General features: G+C 43.2%; 1 protein-coding gene across 1 annotated transcript in view; it reads right to left on the reverse strand.

The window, feature by feature from the left end:
- Positions 1-21,238, reverse strand: part of lmna (lamin A/C) — a 72,393-nt gene extending 51,155 nt beyond the window's left edge. The window contains exon 1 of the mRNA XM_062965046.1: positions 21,133-21,238. The gene's annotated coding sequence lies outside the window, so the exon portion shown is untranslated. The remainder of the gene's footprint in view (positions 1-21,132) is intronic.
- Positions 21,239-23,221: the final 1,983 nt, after the last annotated feature.

Genomic DNA, 23,221 nt, shown 5'->3' on the forward strand with positions numbered 1-23,221 from the left:
TGAAATCTATATATATAAAAGAGTAATGGCATCAGGGCAGCGGACAAAACTACAGGCCCCCCAACCTCGAAATTTGACAACACAACCCATCATTCGCGGCTCAAGGTTGATACAACAAAAAGAAAAGAAAAATAAAGTCCTAATTACAAGGAGAGGAATAACAGTTTTTATCCAATTGCTGCCAGCTTGAAAGCTAAGCTCCGCCCACTTGGTCTCCTAGCAACCTACTCAGCCCAGGGGACAGGCACAGTTAGGCCTCACTTAGGCCTCTTCCACAGATTATCAGATTTTAACTGGATTATATGGCAGTGTAGACTCAAGGCCCTTCCACACAGCTATATAACCCATTTAGAATCTTATATTATCTGCTTTGAACTGGATTATCTTGAGTCCACACTGCCATATAATCCACTTCAGTGTGCATACTAAACATAAAGACAACCATACCACAGACATTCAATACCACCACTACCTCAACCATTTCTCACCAACACCACCAGACAACAACACAGCAACGCGTGGCCGGGAACAGCTAGTAACACCATAAAACAGATTAAAAACAATAAAAAACAAGTCATAAAAATCACATATCAGAACAAAAGATAAAATCTTCGATAAAATCAGGAGAAACCTGGGCCAAAGTGCTTAAGATGTTGGTAACAAAACTTACAGATCTATACTTTTCCAACATGCCAGAGGAGCTGGTGAGACAAGCTTATCTGCTTTCGCCCTTTCTTTATTTTTGATTTGCTCTTCTAAGATGTTCAGTAAGTGATTCTAAATGTTGCAGTTTACCTCAACTACCCAACATAAGCACACACAGCTACAGTGGGATCACCTAAAGGAAAATCTCATTCTTTCCCAAGTCAGACTTTATTGTATTATCTGCCACCCTGTTGACAGTAATCACAGGAAGCCTGTCTTTCTTCATAGAATCATAGAATCATAGAATCATAGAATAGTAGAGTTGGAAGAGACCACATGGGCCATCCAGTCCAACCCCCCGCTAAGAAGCAGGAAATCGCATTCAAAGCACCCCCGACAGATGGCCATCCAGCCTCTGCTTAAAAGCCTCCAAGGAAGGAGCCTCCACCACGGCCCCGGGGGAGAGAGTTCCACTGGTGAACAGCCCTTCTCACAGTGAGGAAGTTCTTCCTGATGTCCAGACGGAATCTCCTTCCTTTCCTGCAGTTTGAAGCCCTTGTTCCCTTGCGTCCTAGTCTGCAGGGCAGCAGAAAACAAGCTCCCTCCCTCCTCCCTATGACTTCCCTTCACGTATTTGTACATGGCTGTTATCATGTCTCCTCTCAGCCTTCTCTTCTGCAGGCTAAACATGCCCAGCTCTTTAAGCCGCTCCTCATAGGGCTTGTTCTCCAGACCCTTCATCATTTTAGTTGCCCTCCTCTGGACGCTTTCCAGCTTGTCAACATCTCCCTTCAACTGTGGTGCCCAAAATTGGACTCAGTGTGATTCCAGGTAACGTGGTGTGACCAAGGCAGAATAGAATAAGGGGGAGCAGGACTTCCCTGGATCTAGACGCTATTCCCCTATTGATGCAGGACAGAATCCCATTGGCTTTTTTAGCAGCCACATCACATTGTTGGCTCATGTTTAACTTGTTCCCCACGAGGACTCCAAGGTCTTTTTCGCACACACTGCTGTCAAGCCAGCCATCGTCCCCCATTCTGTATCTTTGATTTCCATTTTTTCTGCCGAAGTGAAGTCTCTTGCATTCAGCCGCCCTTTACCATTCTACCAATGCTAAAGGTGCAAAAACCCAACTTGACAGAAGACAAGAAAAAGAGGACTAGGCTGGATTCTCATAAAAAGAAGAAGTCACGAGTGGAGTGCCACAAGCAGGGTTCCGTCCTGGGCCTGGTTTTGTTCTAGAAGGCACGATCATCAAGTTTGCAGGCACACCAAACTGGGAGGGAGAGCCAACACTCCAGAAGAAAGGAGCAGAATTCAAAACGATCTGTTAGATGGGACGAAACTAACAAAATGAAGTTCAACAGGGACAAATGCAAGAGACTCCACTTCGGCAGAAAAAATGGAATGCAAAGATACAGAATGGGGGACAATGCCTGGCTAGACAACAGTACATGTGAAAAAGATAATAATAATAATAATAATAATAATAATAATTTATTTATACCCCGCCACCATCTCCCCAACGGGGACTCGGGGCGGCTTACATGGGGCCATGCCCAAAACCATACAATATGACAAAATATAAAACAACATATCATAACACAATTTAACAATACAATAAATAATAACATACATTACAATCCAAAATTCAGAAAAAGCAATAAAAACCAGGGCAGGCCACATGAACACTAAATTAAAACTTGGTGAGAAAGACATATGAATAAAACCACGGGGATCTTGGAGTCCTCGTGGACAACCAGTTAAACATGAGCCAAAAATGTGATGCAGCGGCGAGAAAAGCCAACGGGATTCTGTCCTGCATCAATAGGAGTATAGTGTCTAGATCCAGGGAAGTCATGCTCCCCTCTCTTCTGCCTTGGTCAGACCACTTTATCTAGAATCCCACTATTATTTATTATTCATTTATTTATTTAATACATTTATATGCCACCCTTCTCACCCCGAAGGGGACTCAGAGCGGCTTACAAATTAAATTTACATACAATATGATATTATTAGCATAGCACAATACTGGCAATAAATTACCATAGTGTACTATATCTATATATTGTAATATTATTATAAATATTACATGTAATATATAATATATAATTATCATTATTATATTGTATTATTAGCATTATATTACAAAATAATATTACTAATATTATATGCATATACAATATATTATAATATTATATATTATTGTAAATTATATTATATATATATGTATATAGGTACTATGTCCAGTTCTAAGCACCGCAATTGAAGGGAGATGTTGGCAAGTTGGAAAGCGTCCAGAGGAGGGCGACTAAAATGATTAAGGGTCTGGAGAACAAGCCCTATGAGGAGCGGCTGAAAGAGCTGGGCATGTTTAGCCTGCAGAAGAGAAGGCTGAGAGGAGACATGATGAGAGCCATGTACAAATACGTGAAGGGAAGTCCTAGGGAGGAGGGAGGGAGCTTATTTTCTGCTGCCCTGCAGACTAGGACACAATGGAACAATGGCTTCAAACTACAGGAAAGGAAGGAGATTCCACCTGAACATCAGGAAGAACTTCCTGACTGTGAGAAGGGCTGTTCAGCAGTGGAACTCTCTGCCGCAGAGTGGTGGAGGCTCCTTCTTTGGAGGCTTTTAAGCAGAGGCTGGATGGCCATCTGTCAGGGGTGCTTTGAATGAGATTTAGTATCATAGAATCATAGAATCGTAGAGTTGGAAGAGACCTCATGGGCCATCCAGTCCAACCCCGTTCTGCCAAGAAGCAGGAAATCGCATTCAAAGCACTCAAAGATTTTCCTAATTCTTGGCAGAATGGGGTTGGACTGGACGTCCCATGAGGTCTCTTCCAACTCTACGATTCTATGATTCTACCCTGTTTCCCTGAAAATAAGACATCCCCCAAAAATAAGACCTAGCAGAGGTTTTGCTGAATTGCTAAATATAAGGCCTCCCGCAAAAGTAAGACCTAGCAAAGTTTTTGTTTGGAAGCATGCCCGGTGCCCGCCAAACAAAACACCAGAACTCGCAGGATCGGTAAATGTACATACCAGTTGTACATGGAAATAATGGTAATAATATATTAAAATGTTATATTATTATGTTATATTATTTATATTATGTTATATTATTTATATTTATACAGTAGTAACAAGAAATTCTTGACAGGAGTCATAGTTTGTCTAGTTTGGTTATGTTGGTTTGTGATGACGTATATAATAAATGTTCATTTTTTTTGTTCAATAATAAATGTGAATTCTTCTTCATGGAAAAATAAGACATCCCCTAAAAATAAGACCTAGCACATCTTTGGGAGCAAAAAATAATATAAGACACTGTCTTATTTTCGGGGAAACACGGTATGAAAAGAAGGGAAGAAGGAAGTTGTTTGAACCAGACGGGATTCCTTGTTTGTCACAATGTTGCAGAACTTCCCTGTGATCCAGTCCAGAAACAGTGTCACATAATCTGTATCGAAAAAGTAACTTGTCCTCGCTGCTTGTGACAGCGTTTCCAAACAGCCGTTACTTTTTATCCCTTGAGGAAACAAACCGGACTTGCACTGCCTTTCGGTGTCCTTTCAAGTCACTCGGCAAACAAACACCTATATTTGTGGTTTATGACCCCATTGGCTGGCCTTGTTGGATGGGCCCTATACGTATGTATGTAGGTGCCCCTCCCGCCCCTCTCTCGCTCTCCTTCTTTCCTTCTCTCTCTTTTCCCTTATAAGGCTGTTCTTTCCAGTGGCTTTTTCTTTGCGGCTGGAACAGGAAACGGAGCTCAGAAAGACGCAAAGACGCTCTCGACCCAGTCCTTTCTCAGGCCCAAACATCACCAGATCATTCTTCTATGCTTCTCAATGGTCACGGGGCCATCCTCCTCCAGGCTCTGGGCCTTTAAGGAGACCACGGGGGCCACTTTGTCCGGTCCCTGTAAAGATTTCAGACTGGCTTTTGCAGAACCTTCTACAGAATCACACTCCCAAAGAGGGGCTTTCTCCAAGGGACCTTCCTACATTGGGATAGACATTTCTGAGGCTCTTTGAACACAACTCCGAATGGGTTCTATCGCATAACTTTTGCCCCATTCCACCTGTTAGAATTTGTCTGCAAAACATTGCAGAAACAGTGGGTTGCCATGTTCCAGCAGCATTCTCTCCTGACCTTTGTCCTGCATCTGTGGCCAATGGCATCTTCAGATGTATAAAATTGTCCCGGACGATTCTGACTTTGAAATAATAATAATAGTAATAATTTTATTCTTATATCCCGCCTCTATCTCCCCGTGGGGACTCGGGGCGGCTTACAAATGTAGAACAAAAGTACAATAACATCAGGAACCGAACAACAACGCCAATGAAAAATTTAAAAGACACAAATAAAATGACAACCATTAATAAAACACAGGTTAAAATACAGCAGTAGAATCATAAAAATGGACTGGGCAAAAGTGCACTAAGTAAGACTTGTAAACATGGTGGAGGTTAAAGTGCTATGAGATCATGGGGGAGAAACCTTAAAAGGGGGGGTGGACCCTAAGACTAGTATGGGAAGTTTATCATTGAAACGGAATGCTGTGCCATCCCCAAATAGAAGCATAAAGAGAAAGCGTGAGGAACACGGGGAGAGGGTGGCTGCCGATGCAGGGCTTCTTTTGAGAGGAATAAATGCCAAAGAGAGAGGAATGAAGGAGGGGACACTAAAGTACACAGAAATCTATAAGAAGTGTAAAGATACAGTTGTCCTATTACTAATATACAAAATAAAACAATGGTAACAGACAAATGATAATCCTTACAGGCGCATGAGTAATACACAAATACAAACTGTTTATAGCATGACATCAAACATTATATTCATGTTTGTATGTTTTTTCAGTAACAAATAAGTCTGTTCAATAACTGAGTACAACACTTTAAATTCCAGTATTGTCCCACATAGATAAACGTCTTAGAAATGCATGGTCAAAGGAGTAAACAACTGTGTATTGTGGTTCACACTTTAGATAACTTTATCATAGTCCCATGTAAGTTAAAAACAGTTTGTATTTGTGTATTACTCATGCGCCTGTAAGGATTATAATTTGTCTGTTACCATTCTTTTATTCTGTATATTAGTTAATAATAGGGCAACTGTATCTTTACACGAATGAAGGAGGGGAGCCAAAGCCACAGGCCCCAGATCCCTTCCAGCCGCAAACGGGAAACAGGCCTCGGCTCTGGCCTCCGATCCGTGAGTTTCCATGACGGACAGAGGCCTCTCCGTCGAAAAAGACGGGACCAACGTGGGTCAGAAAGCAGGGTCTGCGGGGCCTCTCCTGGGCCCAGTCCTTGCCACTTCTGCACATGCAGACATGCACACATCTGGCAGGGATGGCTCACTGGAGCCGCCCGCACAGAGGACTCCAAGGGATGTGACTCATTCTTCCCCAAAAATGCCACCGAAGGGGAGAATCACAAGGCCCGCCTGCACAACGCGCCCTCCCTTCCACCGCCTTGGCTTAGATTAAGTGCTGAGATGTGCCCATGACCAGAACAAACAAGATGCACAGCTTAGCAATGCTCTCACGGGGGGAGAAGATGACCCCAGGATTCCCTCCCCGGAGGAGACCCCACAGGCCACGTTCCTGGCTTGGACTCGGCGCTGTTGGGCCTCTTCCCAAACCAAGTCCAGTCCGTGACGAGAGCATTCTATCAATGGCACTCGTCAGGAATTAAGAAAACCCCTTCCTCCCGCTGTCCTGTCACCCTCCGTTTCTCAGTGAAAGGCAGCTTTAATCTTTAATGCGTTGTTGAAGGCTTTCGTGGCCAGAATGTATTTATTTATTTATTTCCAATATTTCCAAAATTCCATGCCTTCTGAACAACTCTGAGGCATCCTTTTGCGAGACTGTTGCCATTTTTATTCGCGAGATTAGTAACTCTTGATGATGCTTTCCTTTTGATGTGTGACTTCCTCTTATTGTGTGTGTGTGTGTGTGTGTGTGTCTAAAATGCCTGTGTGGTGATTTTGTTGTTGTGTTCCAGGAAAGGTTGTAAAAACAAACAAGCAAACAAACAAACAACCCCGCCAGCCCAGCCTCCCTTGGAACATGGCATGGCGCAGCACAGCGTGTAGGCACTCGCCAAGACAAGATGCAGAGATGTTGTGGGATGAGTTGCACAACACTGTGCGCTTCCCATGTTTCCCTTGGAAAGAGCTCTCTCTCCGCCTTAGCGTTGGGAAGAACAACTTCCTCTTGAGTTGCTGAGAGTTTGTCAAGCTGTGTGGACACGTTCCCTCCAGTCATGTGCAGACACTCCCTAGCACAGCATTTGAAAGTCAACCACAGTTATTCATTCAGTTGTTGGTTCCTTAGAAGTCATTGATTAGAGTTTTGATTCTGCTTTTTCCTGCCTGGCAGAATGGGTTTGGACTACACAGCCCATGCCGTCTTTTCCAACTCTCAGATTCTGTGATTCTATGAACACTCGATAGAGATTGCCATTCGCTGGGCACACGCCCCACAAGGAAGACATCATCACATTTAATTGATTAGCCCATTGGCCGTATCAAAACATTTAATACATAGACATACATACAACATACGACCCGCAGTACAAAAGAAGCTAAAATAAACAAGCTGTTAACAAGATCCCGTTCAGGTCAACTATCTGCATCACCTCCACAGTTTACCCCAGGGGTCCCCAAACTTTTGAAGCCGAGGGCCGGTCCACAATCCTTCAGACTGTTGAGGGGCCAAATTATCATTTGAAAAAAACAAAACAAATTCCTATGCATACTGCACATGTCTTATTTGTAGTGCAACAATAACAACAATGAAAAAACAATACAATATTTAAAAATGAAAACAATTTTAACCAACATCAACTTATCAGGATTTCAGTGGAAAGTGTGGGCCTGCTACTGGCCAATGAGATAGTCAAGTTAATTAGGATTGTTGTTGTTGTTGTTGTTGTTGTTGTGTGCCTTCAAGTCATTTCAGACTTTGGCTGAGCCTAAGTCTAAAATTAATTATTTATTTACTGCATTTATTTACTACATTTATATCCCACCCTTCTCACCCCGAAGGGGACTCAGAGCAGCTGTATGTATATACAATATATTATATTATTAGCATAGCACAATATTAGCATTATATATTACTATATTGAACTATACCACTATACTATTACAGTAGAGTCTCATTTATCCAACATAAACGGGCCAGCAGAACGTTGAATAAGCGAATATGTTGGATAATAAGGAGGGAATAAGGAAAAGCCTATTAAACATCAAATTAGTTTATGGTTTTACAAATTAAGCACCAAAACATCATGTTATACAACAAATTTGACAGAAAAAGTAGTTCACTATCCAGTAATGCTATGTAGTAATTACTGTATTTACAAATTTAGCACCAAAATATCATGACGTATTGAAAACATTGACTACAAAAATGCGTTGGATAATCCAGAATGTTGGATAAGCAAGTGTTGGATAAGTGAGACTCTACTGTATATAATATGTAATATATAACATATAATTAGTATTATTATATGGTATTACTATTAGTATTATATTGTATAACATAACATTATTATCAATATTATATGTATATACAATATATTATATTATTAAAACTGATATAAAAATATTATATTAAAAATTGAGGGCGGGGGCCAGGTAAATGACCTTGGAGGGCCGCATCCGGCCCCCGGGCCTTAGTTTGGGGACCCCTGGTTTACCCCAATTGATCCCAAATATGCAATTCTCGGCTGTGTTGCTTTGAATAGGAAAAGGGCTGTTTTGTGTGTTATTTTAGGATTCTGGCCGGCCAACAAAAATGAAGTTTTAATATGTGTGTTTTGTGAATAATGTATGGCCCGAACCATTAGTCTCTCTCTTTCTTATACAGCGATATCCTCCACCTCTGATGCTCCACAAATACAAAATTGTTTGTTGTATGGAACTTGATTAAACAAAAACCCAACCCCTAAGGCAGGGGTCCTCAAACTTTTTAAACCGAGGGCCGGTCCACAATCCTTCAGACTGTTGAGGGGCCAGATTATCATCTGAAAATAAAATACAAACAAATTCTGATGCACACTGCTCATGTCTTATTTGTAGTGCAACAACAACAAGAACAAGAACAATGAAAGAACAATACATTATTTAAAAATAAAAACAATTTTAACCAACATACATTTATCAGGATTTCAATAGGAAGTGTGGTCCTGCTTCTGGCCAATGAGATAGTCAAGTTAATTAGGGTTGTTGTTGTTGTTGTTGTGTGCCTTCAAGTCATTTCAGACTTTGGGCGAGCCTAAGTCTAAAATTTATGTATTTATTATTTATTTATTTACTGCATTTATTTACTACATTTGTATCACACCCTTCTCACCCCAAAGGGGACTCAGAGTGGCTTACAAATTATATGTACGTACAATATATTATATTATTAGCATAGCACAATATTAGCATTATATATTACTATACTGAACTATACCACTATACGGTAATATTATTAGTAATATTATATGTAATATAGAATACATAATTAATATTATTATATGGTATTAGTGTTATATTGTATTACATTATAATATTATTAATATTATATGTATATACAATATATTATATTATAAAACTGAGGGCGGGGGCCAGGTCAATGACCTCGGAGGGCCGCATCCGGCCCCCGGGCCTTAGTTTGGGGACCCCTGCCCTAAGGTGTAGGGACAGGAATGGTGTTTGCTCTCTGTTTCCTGAGCAGAGACCAGACAGGCACAGTCAGGCAAGTCTAAGAGGAAAACAGGGAACCCTGGCCGGCGGGGGTCCTTCCTCCTGCTTCTCTCAGCCCCATGGGCCATGCAGTCGAAGAGATGGACTCTGGGGAAATCCCAAGGGAGTCCAGTCATCCCAGGACCGCGTCCTTCCTCTTCTTCTTCCTTGGTTTCTCCCAATTTGCAAATCAGCAGTGCGCTTGAAAATAACCCAGGCCCAGCCCTTGTGCCGAAATGAATGGGCTGGGGGGTGAGTCAGAGGCTCCTCTTGCGGCCGGCTGGCTCTCTGCGGTGGTGGTTTCCTTAGCAGCAACAACATCAACAGGGAAACCCCAAGGCAGCTGGTTTTGGGTTGTCTGCCTCACGTGCTTCCCTTCCCGGCAACCACGGAGCCATGTGCAGAGAGACATACGGAGAGACACCCCTCCTCATACCCGGCTGCAAAACTTTGGGGGCTTCCACACACTCTCCAGAAGAGCCTCTCTTCAGACTTTAGAGTCAGGATCTCCAAACATTTGGTTCACGGTCCCTCAGACTGTTGTGGGCGGAGAACAGGCTATAGGGTTGTTGCATGTTTTCCGGGCTGTGTGGCCATGTTCCAGAAGCATTCTCTCCTGACGTTTCGCCCACATCTATGGCAGGCATCCTCAGAGGTTGTGAGGTATGGAGAAAACTAAGCAAAGAGGTAAATATATATCTGTGGGAAGTCTAGGGTGAGAGAGGTCAGTGTGAATGTTGTACTTAATCACCTTAATTAGCATTGAAAAGCTTATCTGCTGTCTTCTTCCTGACTCTGGGGCATCCTTTGTTTAGAGTCGTTAACTGCCCTTGGTTGATTCATGTCTGGAAATCCTCTCTTTTCAGAGTGTTGCTTTTTATTTATTGTTCTGATTTTTGAGTTTTTTTTAATCCTGGTAGCCAGATTTTGTTCATGTTCATGGTTTCCTCCTTTCTGTTGAAGTTGTCCACATGCTTGTGGATTTCAATGGCTTCTCTGTGTCGTCTGACATAGTGGTTGTTGGAGTGGTCAAGCCTTTCTGTGTTCTCAAATAATATACTGTGTCCAGGTTGGTTCATCAAGTGCTCTGCTATGGCTGATTTCTCTGGCTGAGTGAGTCTTATTTTATTATGACACAGCAAACAAGATAGATATTCTGGATTTCGTATCACAAAATCACAAGTCGAACACTTCCCAAGTGTCTAGGACTGTGTGATGTATTATTATTATTATTATTATTATTATTATTATTATTATTATTATTATTATTATTATGACACAGCAAACAAGATAGATATGCTGGATTTCGTATCACAAAATCACAAGTCGAACACTTCCCAAGTGTCTAGGACTGTGTGATGTATTATTATTATTATTATTTTATTATGACACAGGAAACGAGATAGATATGCTGGATTTTGTATCACAAAATCACAAGTTGAACACTTCCCAAGAGTCTAGGACTGTGTAATGTATTATTATTATTATTATTATTATTATTATTATTATTATTATTATTATTATTATTATTATTTTATTATAACACAGCAAACAAGATAGATATGCTGGATTTCGTATCACAAAATCCCAAGTCGAACACTTCCCAAGTGTCTAGGACTGTGTGATGTATTTTCAGATGATGCGTGCAGATCCCAGTAGGGTGGCCTTTTGCAGTTGGCAGATCGTGACTTTGTGTGATGATGATGATGATGATTATTATTATTATTGCTTGGTGGCCAACTATAGACTCCAATGGTCCGAAGGATCGTGAACTGGCCCCCAGTTTATAATAATAATATAATAATAACTTTATTTTTATACCCCGCCCCATCTCCCCAAAGGGACTCGGGGCGGCTTACATGGGGCCTAGCCCGATAAAACAATCAAATATCAATAACACAGCAATAAAACAATTATACCAATAAAAACATCAATATCAGTAAAACAATTGTTAAAATCGACATGAAGCATACCATATTAAAACAGGAGACTAATTCATAGAACCCAGAGAATGTGTCGAAATGGGGAAGGTAATTTCACAGTTGAAATGGACAATAAAGTGCAAAATAACATTGGCATCACCTCAAGAATGGGGCTATTATAAAATGGGCAGATAGATCAGTCCAACAACAAATTAAGTGTCAAAGTTTAAAAAGTTTGGGGACCCCTGCTTTAAACAGACCCTGGACATCATTCCACATATACATGCACCCCACTTGCTTCACTTCCAACAGACCTCTGAGGATGCCATGAGCCACAGATGCAGGAGAGAATGTTGCTGGAACATGGGAATGGGTGTGGAAGGGTGTTGTAACTGTATGGTTTTTGTATATTTGTTCTTTGCTTTTCTGTTTGTTGTTTGTATATAATAAAAAGGGCATTAAAGGCGCTCAGCCTGGGCCGAGTTTTGGCTCTCTTTGTCCTCTCTGCTTTGAGCGGCCATGCGCCTGCCTTCGTTCTTTCGTTCTTCTGGATGGAGACAAAAGAGGACGGGGCTGCCACCTGCCGGCCACCCTCAGGATGCCACATGGAGACGGGCTCCCAAATATCCCGCGCAAGCCTTAGTGTCAAAGGGCAGCCGGACCCACACGCTTTGCTTTCATCTCCCCGCTGCACGGCACATGGCTGCACAACACACGGCACCTTGGACGCCACAGCCGCATCAAGTGACACCGCTCACATGGCGGTGGCAACACTCCCGTCCGGCACAAGGATCCCGTAACACAACAACACGGTTAGAAACACATGCAGAAGTCGTTCCTTGTGAACTGGCGAGGGAGCTCACATCCTCAGAGACTCCATCCGTGCCTCTGCTACATGGCTACATACATGCACACCTCCAAATTATTTATTATTTATTTACAACATTTCTACCCCGCCCTTCTCACCCGAGGGGACTCAGGGCGGCTTACAAAAATTGGCAAAATTTAATGCCCAAAGAATACAATCACAAAAGCAAAAAATACATATAGATCCGTTAATAACATTGTTCAAATACATTATAAAAACCTTAAAAACATATATACAGTAGAGTCTCACTTATCCAACATAAACGGGCCGGCAGAATGTTGGATAAGCGGATGTTATGATTGAGCCTCGTGGCTCTGTTTCTGACAGGCGTGGGCGTAAGACTCCTCGAGAGTCGGATACTCTCGAGGAGCGAGAGAGAAAAAGACTGCGAGACATATTTGCAGCACCCTCTGACGAAGAGTCTTTCGAAGGGTTCACGGAGAGAATGGAGGAAGGGCTGGTTAGCTCAGAGGAGGATGAGATGGATTGGACTCGGGTAAGGGAGGAATTGGGGGCCACTGGCCATGATGGGGCAGAAGATGAATGGGGACCTTCAGGATTAGACCCATGGCGTAGCTGGAGGGATGGGACGGGATCCACAGCTGGAGATGCTGTTGGGCGTAGTCAGAGGTGTTCCAGCTCTGACGAGGAAAGTGATGAGGAAACGCCCGGGTTAAGGAGGGCAGCTGACAGTGATGAAGATTTGTAACTGGCATAAAATGGGGCTTGGGAGCAATTGCAAATTGCGTCGGGCAAGGTAATCTGGGCAAACGCTTGGGATTCGTGTGTGTGTGTGGGACGCTTCCCTGAAGACTTGTGTACTTTCCTGTGCTGAGACGTAAGTTGATTGGAATCCAGGGTCAGACGGCGGGAGGGATTGTGTGGGCATTTGTTTGTGCAAACCTGTGCTTACTCTTATTAGCTTGACCTTCCGTCGTCTTCCTGACGGACGCCATCTCCTGCTTTGAGAACTCGGACTGAACTGACCACGGCTTGTCTTCCCCCCTTCTTGGACTTGGAAAAACTACAAACGTCTGCTTCTGGCTTTGATCTACGGAACGGAACTGGTCTACTCTACTGCTAAAATCCCTGGCTGCGTCTGCTCGTGTTGGAGATCCTGTCTGCTGTGTGTGTGGGAGCGACGCAAGTTACTCTAAACTCAGTGTTGGCAGCAGAGAGGAATCTGCTGCCAATTAGTTGCATTCCTTGTATCTTTTGTTTCTTGGCTTTCGTTTTGTTTATACCCAGGCTGAAGAAAGCAGTTTGTTTTTACCCGGATTAAACTCCGGTTTAATCCGGTTTATCTTTTGAACATTTACTTTTGTCCCTTTTTTGCTCCTAAAGGCAAAAATTGCCTGGCCCTTGTGTTTTACGGGCATTTTTGAGTTCTGTAATCTAATAAACTCTGTTACTTTGAATCTTGTGGCGTTCTGTCCTTGACAGATTGCCCGACGCCCATAAAAGGTTTATTGCAGCAATAAACCTGTCAGGAAGACGATGGATGAGTTAAGGGTCAAATTAGACCAATTGCAAACGGCCTTTACCGTTAGCCAAACCGCTCATGCCGTGAAAGGACATGTTTTGACTCCTGAACGCTTTGACGGAACCAGGTGCAAGTTGCCAACCTTTTTGGCACAAGTGGAGCTTTATTTTTCTCAGCTCAGTGCTCACGCTTATCCTACAGACACTAGCAAAGTGGCCTTTATTTTGAGTTTGTTGACCGGTCCCGCAGGACAATGGGCCACTAATTTAATTTTGGGTAATGACCCAGTCAAGGACAATTTGAATAATTTCAAAAAGTTGTTAACTGATACTTTTGGGGATCCTCTCCGCACGGAGAACGCTGGGTGGGCTCTGTATCGGTTGAAACAGGGAAAGGGGACTGTTTTGGATTACTTAAATAAGTTTAACCTGTATCGCCACCAGCTGGATTGGGGGGAAAATGCATTCATGCTTTTATTTACTGCCGGGCTAAGTGATATGCTCCAGGATGAATTAGCACGCTTGGAGCCGGCTGAAAGCTGGGACGCCTTAGTAGCTAAGGTGCTGCGTTTAGACGCAAGGTTCGAGGCTCGTAAACATTCAAAAGCAATGTGTGCGCCACCCATGCATGTAACCAGGGCACCTGTGGTGATGGGGGAAGAGCCCATGGAGCTTGGGGTCTTTAAAAAGCTGTCTACAGAGGAAAAGAGCCGTAGGAGGCAGCTGGGCTTGTGTTTGTACTGTGGGAATGCTGGGCATTTTGCCAAAAGTTGTAATGTGAAACCTTCCCAGCTTTCGGGAAAAGGCCAGCCCTAGTGCGACGTGAGTCCAACGCACTAGGGCTCCTCAAGCAGTCAACTGAGGGGAGGAAGCATGTTTTCGTACCCATTACATTATCTGTTGGGGGAAGGGAACTTGTTTCTACTCTGGCACTGCTGGACTCAGGAGCCACGGTCTCTTATGTAGATATTGAGTTTGCTAAGAAGCATGGCATTCCTAAGGTGCGCAAGGCATGCGACGTGTGGGTGGAAGGAGCAGATGGGAGACTGCTGGAGACTGGGGTGGTTAACCAGGAAACCTCGGCAGTAACGTGGGAGGTGCAGGGAGTAACGGGAACGTTTGTGTGGGATATTACGAGCTTGCCTAGATATGATGTGATCCTGGGGATGGATTGGCTAGCTGTAGTAAACCCACAAGTAGATTGGGCAACACGTAAAGTGATTTTAAAGAGGCAGGACTGTTGCACTCTAAATGTTACTCATTCTGATATGGAGGGAGTGCCTGCTGAGTATGGGGAGTTCTCTGATGTATTTTGTAAAAAAGAAGCGGACAAATTACCACCGCACAGGCCATATGATTGCGCCATCAAGTTGGCAGAAGGTGCGAAACTGCCAGCAGGGAGGCTGTATGCCTTGACTGTACCGGAAAGGCAAGCTTTGCGGGAGTTTCTAGATGAAAATTTAGCCAAGGGGTTTATTCGCCCATCTAGTTCTCCAACTGCGGCACCAGTATTCTTTGTAGCCAAAAAGACTGGGGAACTTAGGCTGGTCTGCGACTATCGGATCCTAAACAAATACACCATTCGGGATAGGTACCCGCTCCCTTTAATCTCGGAACTGTTATCAAGGGTGCAAGGGGCTAAGGTCTTTACCAAGCTTGACCTGCGGGGGGCCTATAACTTAATCCGTATACGGGAAGGGGATGAATGGAAGACGGCATTTAACACGTGTTTCGGATGCCACGAGTTCCGAGTCATGCCTTTTGGGCTTTGTAATGCTCCTGCGGTCTTCCAGAGGTTCATGAACGATGTGTTCAGGGACCTAATTGACCAATTTTTAGTGATTTATTTGGATGATATCTTGATTTTTTCTAAGGACGAGAAAGAACATCGTCAACATGTCAAGCAGGTTCTGCACCGACTGCGGGCTAATGGGCTTTTCGCCAAGGCTTCCAAGTGCGTCTTTCATGTGCCTGAAGTGGAGTTCCTAGGTCATGTAGTGTCAGGTAGGGAACTTAAAATGGACCCACATAAGGTTGACGCCGTCAACTCATGGCAGGAGCTGAAGACTAAGAAGGATGTACAAAGGTTCTTAGGTTTCGCTAATTACTACCGGGAGTTTATTCCGAATTTTGCAAAGCTCACGGTACCTTTGACGCAGCTTCTGCGCAAGAAACAGCCATTTGTGTGGGGGCGGGAAGCTCACGAGGCATTTCTACAACTTAAGTCTAGTTTTCAATCGGACAACATACTAACCCATCCTGATGTTGACAAACCGTTCGTGGTAGAAGCGGACGCTTCTAGCTACGCGTTGGGGGCTGTATTGTCTCAGAAGGATTCCTCAGGGACCTTGCGTCCCTGTGGATTTTACTCGCGGCAACTAACACCCTTCGAGCAGAACTATACCATATGGGAGAAGGAGTTGTTGGCGATTAAGGTGGCGTTTGAGGTGTGGCGGCACTGGCTTGAAGGGGCACGGCACCAGATCGTGGTCAGGTCTGATCATAAGAACTTAGAGCACTTGCAAACAGCAAAGAAGTTAAACCAGCGTCAAATCCGCTGGGCTTTGTTTTTCTCCAGGTTTAACTTCAAGGTGCAGTTCGTGGAGGGGAAGGCAAACTTGCGGGCCGATGCTTTATCCCGCAAGCCAGAATTTAAGACCAATGAGCAGGTAGTATGTCAGACCATCTTGCCTACTGCCTCGCTGTGTGTTGTAGATAATGAGCTCGGGTTACATGACCAGATCCTTGAGGCTCAGAAAGATGATGTGTGGACACAGGAGCAACTGATGCTGCTCTCAGCAGGTAACCGTACCATACTGCCGCATCTCCAAGATCAAGACGGGGTATTGGTGCGTAGGGGGCAGGTTTACGTACCAGTGGGGGCCCTCAGGTTGGAGGTGATTAGAGCCCACCATGACGAACCCATGGCTGGGCACTTTGGCAGGTTCAAGACCGTACAGCTTATCACCAGGAGCTACTGGTGGCCAAAGATGCGGCAAGACATTCTGCGCTTTTGTGACAGCTGCGCCGTTTGCCAGCAAAGTAAGACGCCTGTTGGGCGCCCTAGAGGGTTGTTGTCGTCTTTACCTGTTCCGGAGAGGCCATGGCAAATCATTTCCATGGATTTCATTTCAGATTTGCCTAAGTCTGGGGGTTATACTTGTATTTGGGTGGTGGTGGATTTATTTAGTAAACTGGCTCATTTTATTCCTTGTTCAACCATTCCGGCGGCCCCTACGTTGGCCTTACTATTTACAAAGCACATCTATCGCTTGCACGGAGCACCCGAGGTGATTATTTCCGATAGGGCTCCGCAATTTGTGTCACGCTTTTGGAAACACTTCCATGAGTGCTTGGGGACTAAGTTAAACGTGTCGTCCGCCTTCCATCCGCAAACGGATGGACAGTCGGAACGGGTTAATGGGCTCTTAGAGCAGTATTTGCGTTGTTTTTGTTTAGATCAACCCACGGCTTGGGTGAAGTGGTTACCGGTGGCGGAATTTGCTTACAACAATGCGGTGCACACGTCTAGTCAGCATACGCCGTTTGAGCTTACTTATGGCTTTCACCCACGGGGAGGTGTGGCGCCGTCGACCAATGTGGTCTCTTCGGACCCTGTGTACCGCTCTACGGAAATGGCTGCATTGCATGATGTTGCCCGTCGCTTACTGTTGGAAGCTAAGGCAACGCAGAAGACTCAGGCTGACCGCCACAGGCAGGCAGGGGAGGAGTTGGAAGAAGGGGATTTGGTGTGGTTATCTTCCAAACATATTAAACAGGCTGGGGGAAAGTTTGCGCCTCGGTATTTGGGTCCCTTTCCTATCGTTAAAAAGATTTCTTCTGTTGCGTTTCGTTTGCGTTTACCGTCTAGTTTAAAGGTCCATCCAGTCTTTCATCGTTCGCTGTTGAAACTTGATACCTCTAGTCGTCGTGGTGCTATAGCGGAGGGTATCACTGCCACTTCTCCGCCATCGGGGGAGGAGGCCTTTGTGAGAGGGGATAGTGTTATGATTGAGCCTCGTGGCTCTGTTTCTGACAGGCGTGGGCGTAAGACTCCTCGAGAGTCGGATACTCTCGAGGAGCGAGAGAGAAAAAGACTGCGAGACATATTTGCAGCACCCTCTGACGAAGAGTCTTTCGAAGGGTTCACGGAGAGAATGGAGGAAGGGCTGGTTAGCTCAGAGGAGGATGAGATGGATTGGACTCGGGTAAGGGAGGAATTGGGGGCCACTGGCCATGATGGGGCAGAAGATGAATGGGGACCTTCAGGATTAGACCCATGGCGTAGCTGGAGGGATGGGACGGGATCCACAGCTGGAGATGCTGTTGGGCGTAGTCAGAGGTGTTCCAGCTCTGACGAGGAAAGTGATGAGGAAACGCCCGGGTTAAGGAGGGCAGCTGACAGTGATGAAGATTTGTAACTGGCATAAAATGGGGCTTGGGAGCAATTGCAAATTGCGTCGGGCAAGGTAATCTGGGCAAACGCTTGGGATTCGTGTGTGTGTGTGGGACGCTTCCCTGAAGACTTGTGTACTTTCCTGTGCTGAGACGTAAGTTGATTGGAATCCAGGGTCAGACGGCGGGAGGGATTGTGTGGGCATTTGTTTGTGCAAACCTGTGCTTACTCTTATTAGCTTGACCTTCCGTCGTCTTCCTGACGGACGCCATCTCCTGCTTTGAGAACTCGGACTGAACTGACCACGGCTTGTCTTCCCCCCTTCTTGGACTTGGAAAAACTACAAACGTCTGCTTCTGGCTTTGATCTACGGAACGGAACTGGTCTACTCTACTGCTAAAATCCCTGGCTGCGTCTGCTCGTGTTGGAGATCCTGTCTGCTGTGTGTGTGGGAGCGACGCAAGTTACTCTAAACTCAGTGTTGGCAGCAGAGAGGAATCTGCTGCCAATTAGTTGCATTCCTTGTATCTTTTGTTTCTTGGCTTTCGTTTTGTTTATACCCAGGCTGAAGAAAGCAGTTTGTTTTTACCCGGATTAAACTCCGGTTTAATCCGGTTTATCTTTTGAACATTTACTTTTGTCCCTTTTTTGCTCCTAAAGGCAAAAATTGCCTGGCCCTTGTGTTTTACGGGCATTTTTGAGTTCTGTAATCTAATAAACTCTGTTACTTTGAATCTTGTGGCGTTCTGTCCTTGACAGCGGATATGTTGGATAATAAGGAGGGATTAAGGAAAAGCCTATTACACATCAAATTAGGTTATGATTTTACAAATTAAGCACCAAAACATCATGTTATACAACAAATCTGACAGAAAAAGTAGTTCAATACACAGTCATGCTCCATAGTAATTACTGTATTTACGAATTTAGCACCAAAATATCATGATGTATTGAAAACATTGACTACAAAAATGCGTTGGATAATGCAGAACGTTGGATAAGTGAGTGTTGGATAAGTGAGACTCTACTGTATATATACTGTGTATATATACATACATATATATATATATATATACACACACACACACACACACACACACATATATAATTAATTCCATTCGTCCAAGATCCTCATGCTTCATCCTGGCCCCGTTTTATTCACTTACTGTATATACTCGAGTATAAGCCTAGTTTTTCAGTCCTTTTTTAGGGCTGAAAAAGCTCCCCTCGGCTTATACCCGAGTGAGGGTCCTGGGCGGCTTCTATTCAGGTCGGCTTATACTTGAGTATATAGGTATTCAGAGTTGGACAGTCTTATCTTATTAAAGTCTTATTATTATCTTAAATTACAGTTTTATATAAATATTCAAAAACATTTAACCTACTGATGCCTCAAATAATGCAATTTTATTAATATCTATTTTTATTTTTGAATTTGACCCGTAGCTGCTGCATTTCCCACCCTCGTCTTATACTCGAGTCTATAAGTTTTCCCAGTTTTTGTGGTAAAATTAGCTGCCTCGGCTTATATTTGGGTCGGCTTATACTCGAGTATATACGGTAACTAGCTTGGGTACCTGCCTGGGTTATTTGGAAAAGGCATTGTTTGTTTTTGGATGTTATGAATGGACCTGCTAGAAATTGGTGCAGATCCATGGCTGATCTCCCAGCCGGTCTCCCCTTTCTGCAGCTGCGCATGCGTTGAGGATGCAAGCGGCAGAGTTTTGTGGGGAAGGAGTTGCCAAGCTCATTTATCGCTATGAGAAGTGCCTAGATTTGAATGGCGACTATGTTGAGAAGTGGCATTTGGGTGTGGCTTTCAACTGCATATGGTCAATGTTTTCTCCTATACTTTGTTCATTATTAATTCCAAAACGTAACCTTTCTGGATAACCCTCGTATGATGACCGTATGACGGAAATCTAAGACAACTGTATGACACAAATCTAAGATCTCCCTTCAATTTGGGAAGGCCATTTAGTTTTTAAAAAAAGTTGAGCATTAGATTCGAGTCAATATGGCAGTGATGGCCAACCTATGACACGTGTGTCAGCACTGACACGCCTAGCCATTTTTGCTGACACGCTCCCGCGTGCAGATTGATTGGATGACTAATGTATTTTGTGCCCAAATTTGGTGTGATTTGGTCCAGTGGTTTTGTTGTTTACGCCATGGGAATTATGCACATTACATTTATATATATATATATATATACACACACACACACATATATATACAGTAGAGTCTCACTTATCCAACATAAATGGGCTGGCAGAACGTTGGATAAGTGAATATGTTGGATGATAAGGAGAGATTATGGAAAAGCTTATTAAACATCAAATTAGGTTATGATTTTACAAATTAAGCGTCAAAACATCATGTTATACAACAAATTTGACAGAAAAAGTAGTTCAATACGCAGTAATGCTATGTAGTAATTACTGTATTTACTAATTTAGCACCAAAATATCACGATGTTTTGAAAACATTGACTACAAAAAAGCGTTGGATAATCCAGAACGTTGGATAAGTGAGACTCTACTGTATATGTGTGTGTGTGTGTGTGTGTGTGTATGTATGTGTGTGTGTGTATATATATATATATATATATATATATAATTCTATTATTATTCTATTATTATTGTAGTATATTATAATATTATTACTATAATATTATTATTATATTATTTATTAATCATGACTACATTGAAACTAGAATAGAGAGAGATCAACGTGGAAATTGCAAGAGGTACCATAGATTGTTGTACATGGAAATAATGGTAGTAAATAGTTTTTGATTTATTAAATACAGTTATATATTACAATTATATATTTTTGTTATTTAAGCTATACATATTGCGAAATTATGGTGTTTTTTTTCTCTCAAAGTGACACACCACCCAAGTCATGCTAGGTTTTTTTTGGTGAATTTTGACACAGCAAGCGCAAAAGGTTGCCCATCATTGCAATATGGTATTTCCTCACCTGAGTCAGAGATGGCAAAGGCAGAGAAGGCGAAGAGAGAGGTAAGGAGGGGGATGAGCGACTTGGCCTTACCTCTAGGAATGGATCTGGTACTTTTGGGAGCAGGATCCACATCAAAAGGTCCCACAAAAGAAGGTCTCCAGAAACGCCAAGGGAAAGCAACGGAGAGGCCTTGCCCTGGCTGGTGCTCCTGAGAAAAGAAGGGACGGTGAGAGAAGAAGAATACTAGAAGAATATGAGAAAAAGAAGAAGGAGCACTTGGTCTGGGGGCGCAATCCAGGCCCCATTGCATGGTCCCCTCCCTCCCTCGTAGGGCCTCTCTTTGTCCCTCGTGCATTCATTCATTCATTCGTTCCCTCCCTCCCTCTCTTTTCTGCCTCTCTCCCCCCATCCCTCCCCACCATGACTTCATACAATCCCATTTGGGGGGAGAGACATCTGTTTTGACTCAGAGGGGAGGAAGGGGAGAGGGGGGAAAACCTTCCAGCAACAATCAAAGAGGCCTCCCCCCTCCTCCTACCCCTCGGGCACCCCCTCCCCCCTTTACCCCACTGCAATAAAGGAGGCCAGCCAGTATATTGAGGGGAGAAGCCCAGGCCTCTTTCTCCCCCAACCGGACCGGCTTTGTGTCTTTCTTGAGAAACGGAGCAAGGCAAGGCCGGGCCTGAGCTGGCTGTGCGGAAATGGGATTCTTCACTCATTTCGGAGGCAGTAAGGAAAGAATATTTCTGTACCAAAAAGTTACAAGCAAGGTACCCTATTTCCCCTAAAATAAGACATCCCCTGAAAATAAGACCTAGTAGAGGTTTTGCTGAATTGGTAAATATAAGGCCTCCCCTGAAAGTAAGACCTGGCAAAGTTTTAGTTTGAAAGCCTGCCCGGCGCCCACCAAACAGAACACCAGAGCATGCAGGATTGGTCAATGTACACACCAGTTGTATATGGAAATAATGGTAGTAACAAGAAATTATTAATAGCTTGTCTGGTTATGTTGGTTTTTGATGACAACTACTGTACAGTATATAATAAATGTTCATTTTTTGTTCAACAATAAATGTGAATTCTTCTTCATGGAAAAATAAGACATCCCCTGAAAATAAGACCTAGTAGAGGTTTTGCTGAATTGGTAAATATAAGGCCTCCCCTAAAAGTAAGACCTGGCAAAGTTTTAGTTTGGAAGCATGCCCGGCGCCCACCAAACAGAACACCAGAGCATGCAGGATTGGTAAATGTACACACCATTGTATATGGAAATAATGGTAGTAACAAGAAATTATTAATAGCTTGTCTGGTTATGTTGGTTTTTGATAACAACTACTGTACAGTCTATATATATAAAAGAGTGATGGCATCACGGCAACCCACAAAACAACAAAACTACAGGCCCCCCAACCTCGAAATTTGACAACACAACCCATCATCCATGCCTCTAGGTTGATACAACAAAAAGAAAAGAAAAATAAAATCCTAATTAGAGAGAGAGGAATAATTGCTTTTATCCAATTGCTGCCAGTTAGAAGGCTAAGCTCCTCCAACTTGGTCTCCTAGCAACCCCCCAAAAATAAATAAAAAAACACTAAAAAATTAATACAATAAAATACTATAACAGAAAATAACTAAAAATAATACAAGAAAATAATAAAATATAATAAATAAAAATATAACTTACAATAAAATTAATTTTAAAAATGCAAATAACGTCAAATAAAAATTACACAACAATTTTTAACCAATACCACCACCACTTTGCCACAGCAACGCGTGGCCGGGCACAGCTAGTATATAATAAATGTTCATTTTTTGTTCAACAATAAATGTGAATTCTTCTTCATGGAAAAATAAGACATCCCCTGAAAATAATACCTAGCACATATTTGGGAGCAAAAATTAATATAAGACACTGTCTTATTTTCGGGGAAATACGGTATGTTCTGTAGGTTCGTTCTTAAGTTGAATTTGCTTGCAAGTCAGAAGGAACAGGGACAATTTTAAAGTTTTCACTCCAGTCTGGGTGTCCATAAAATCTCTTTAACCATTTAAAAAAGTATTAGGAAAGCAAAGGAAAAGACAAATAGGGTTGTTGTATGTTTTCCAGGCTGTATGGCCATGTTCCAGAAGTATTCTCTCCTGGCATTTCGCCCACATCTATGGCAGGCATCCT

This window comes from Anolis carolinensis, unplaced genomic scaffold (assembly GCF_035594765.1).
Source record: "Anolis carolinensis isolate JA03-04 unplaced genomic scaffold, rAnoCar3.1.pri scaffold_14, whole genome shotgun sequence".
NCBI lineage: Eukaryota > Metazoa > Chordata > Lepidosauria > Squamata > Dactyloidae > Anolis > Anolis carolinensis.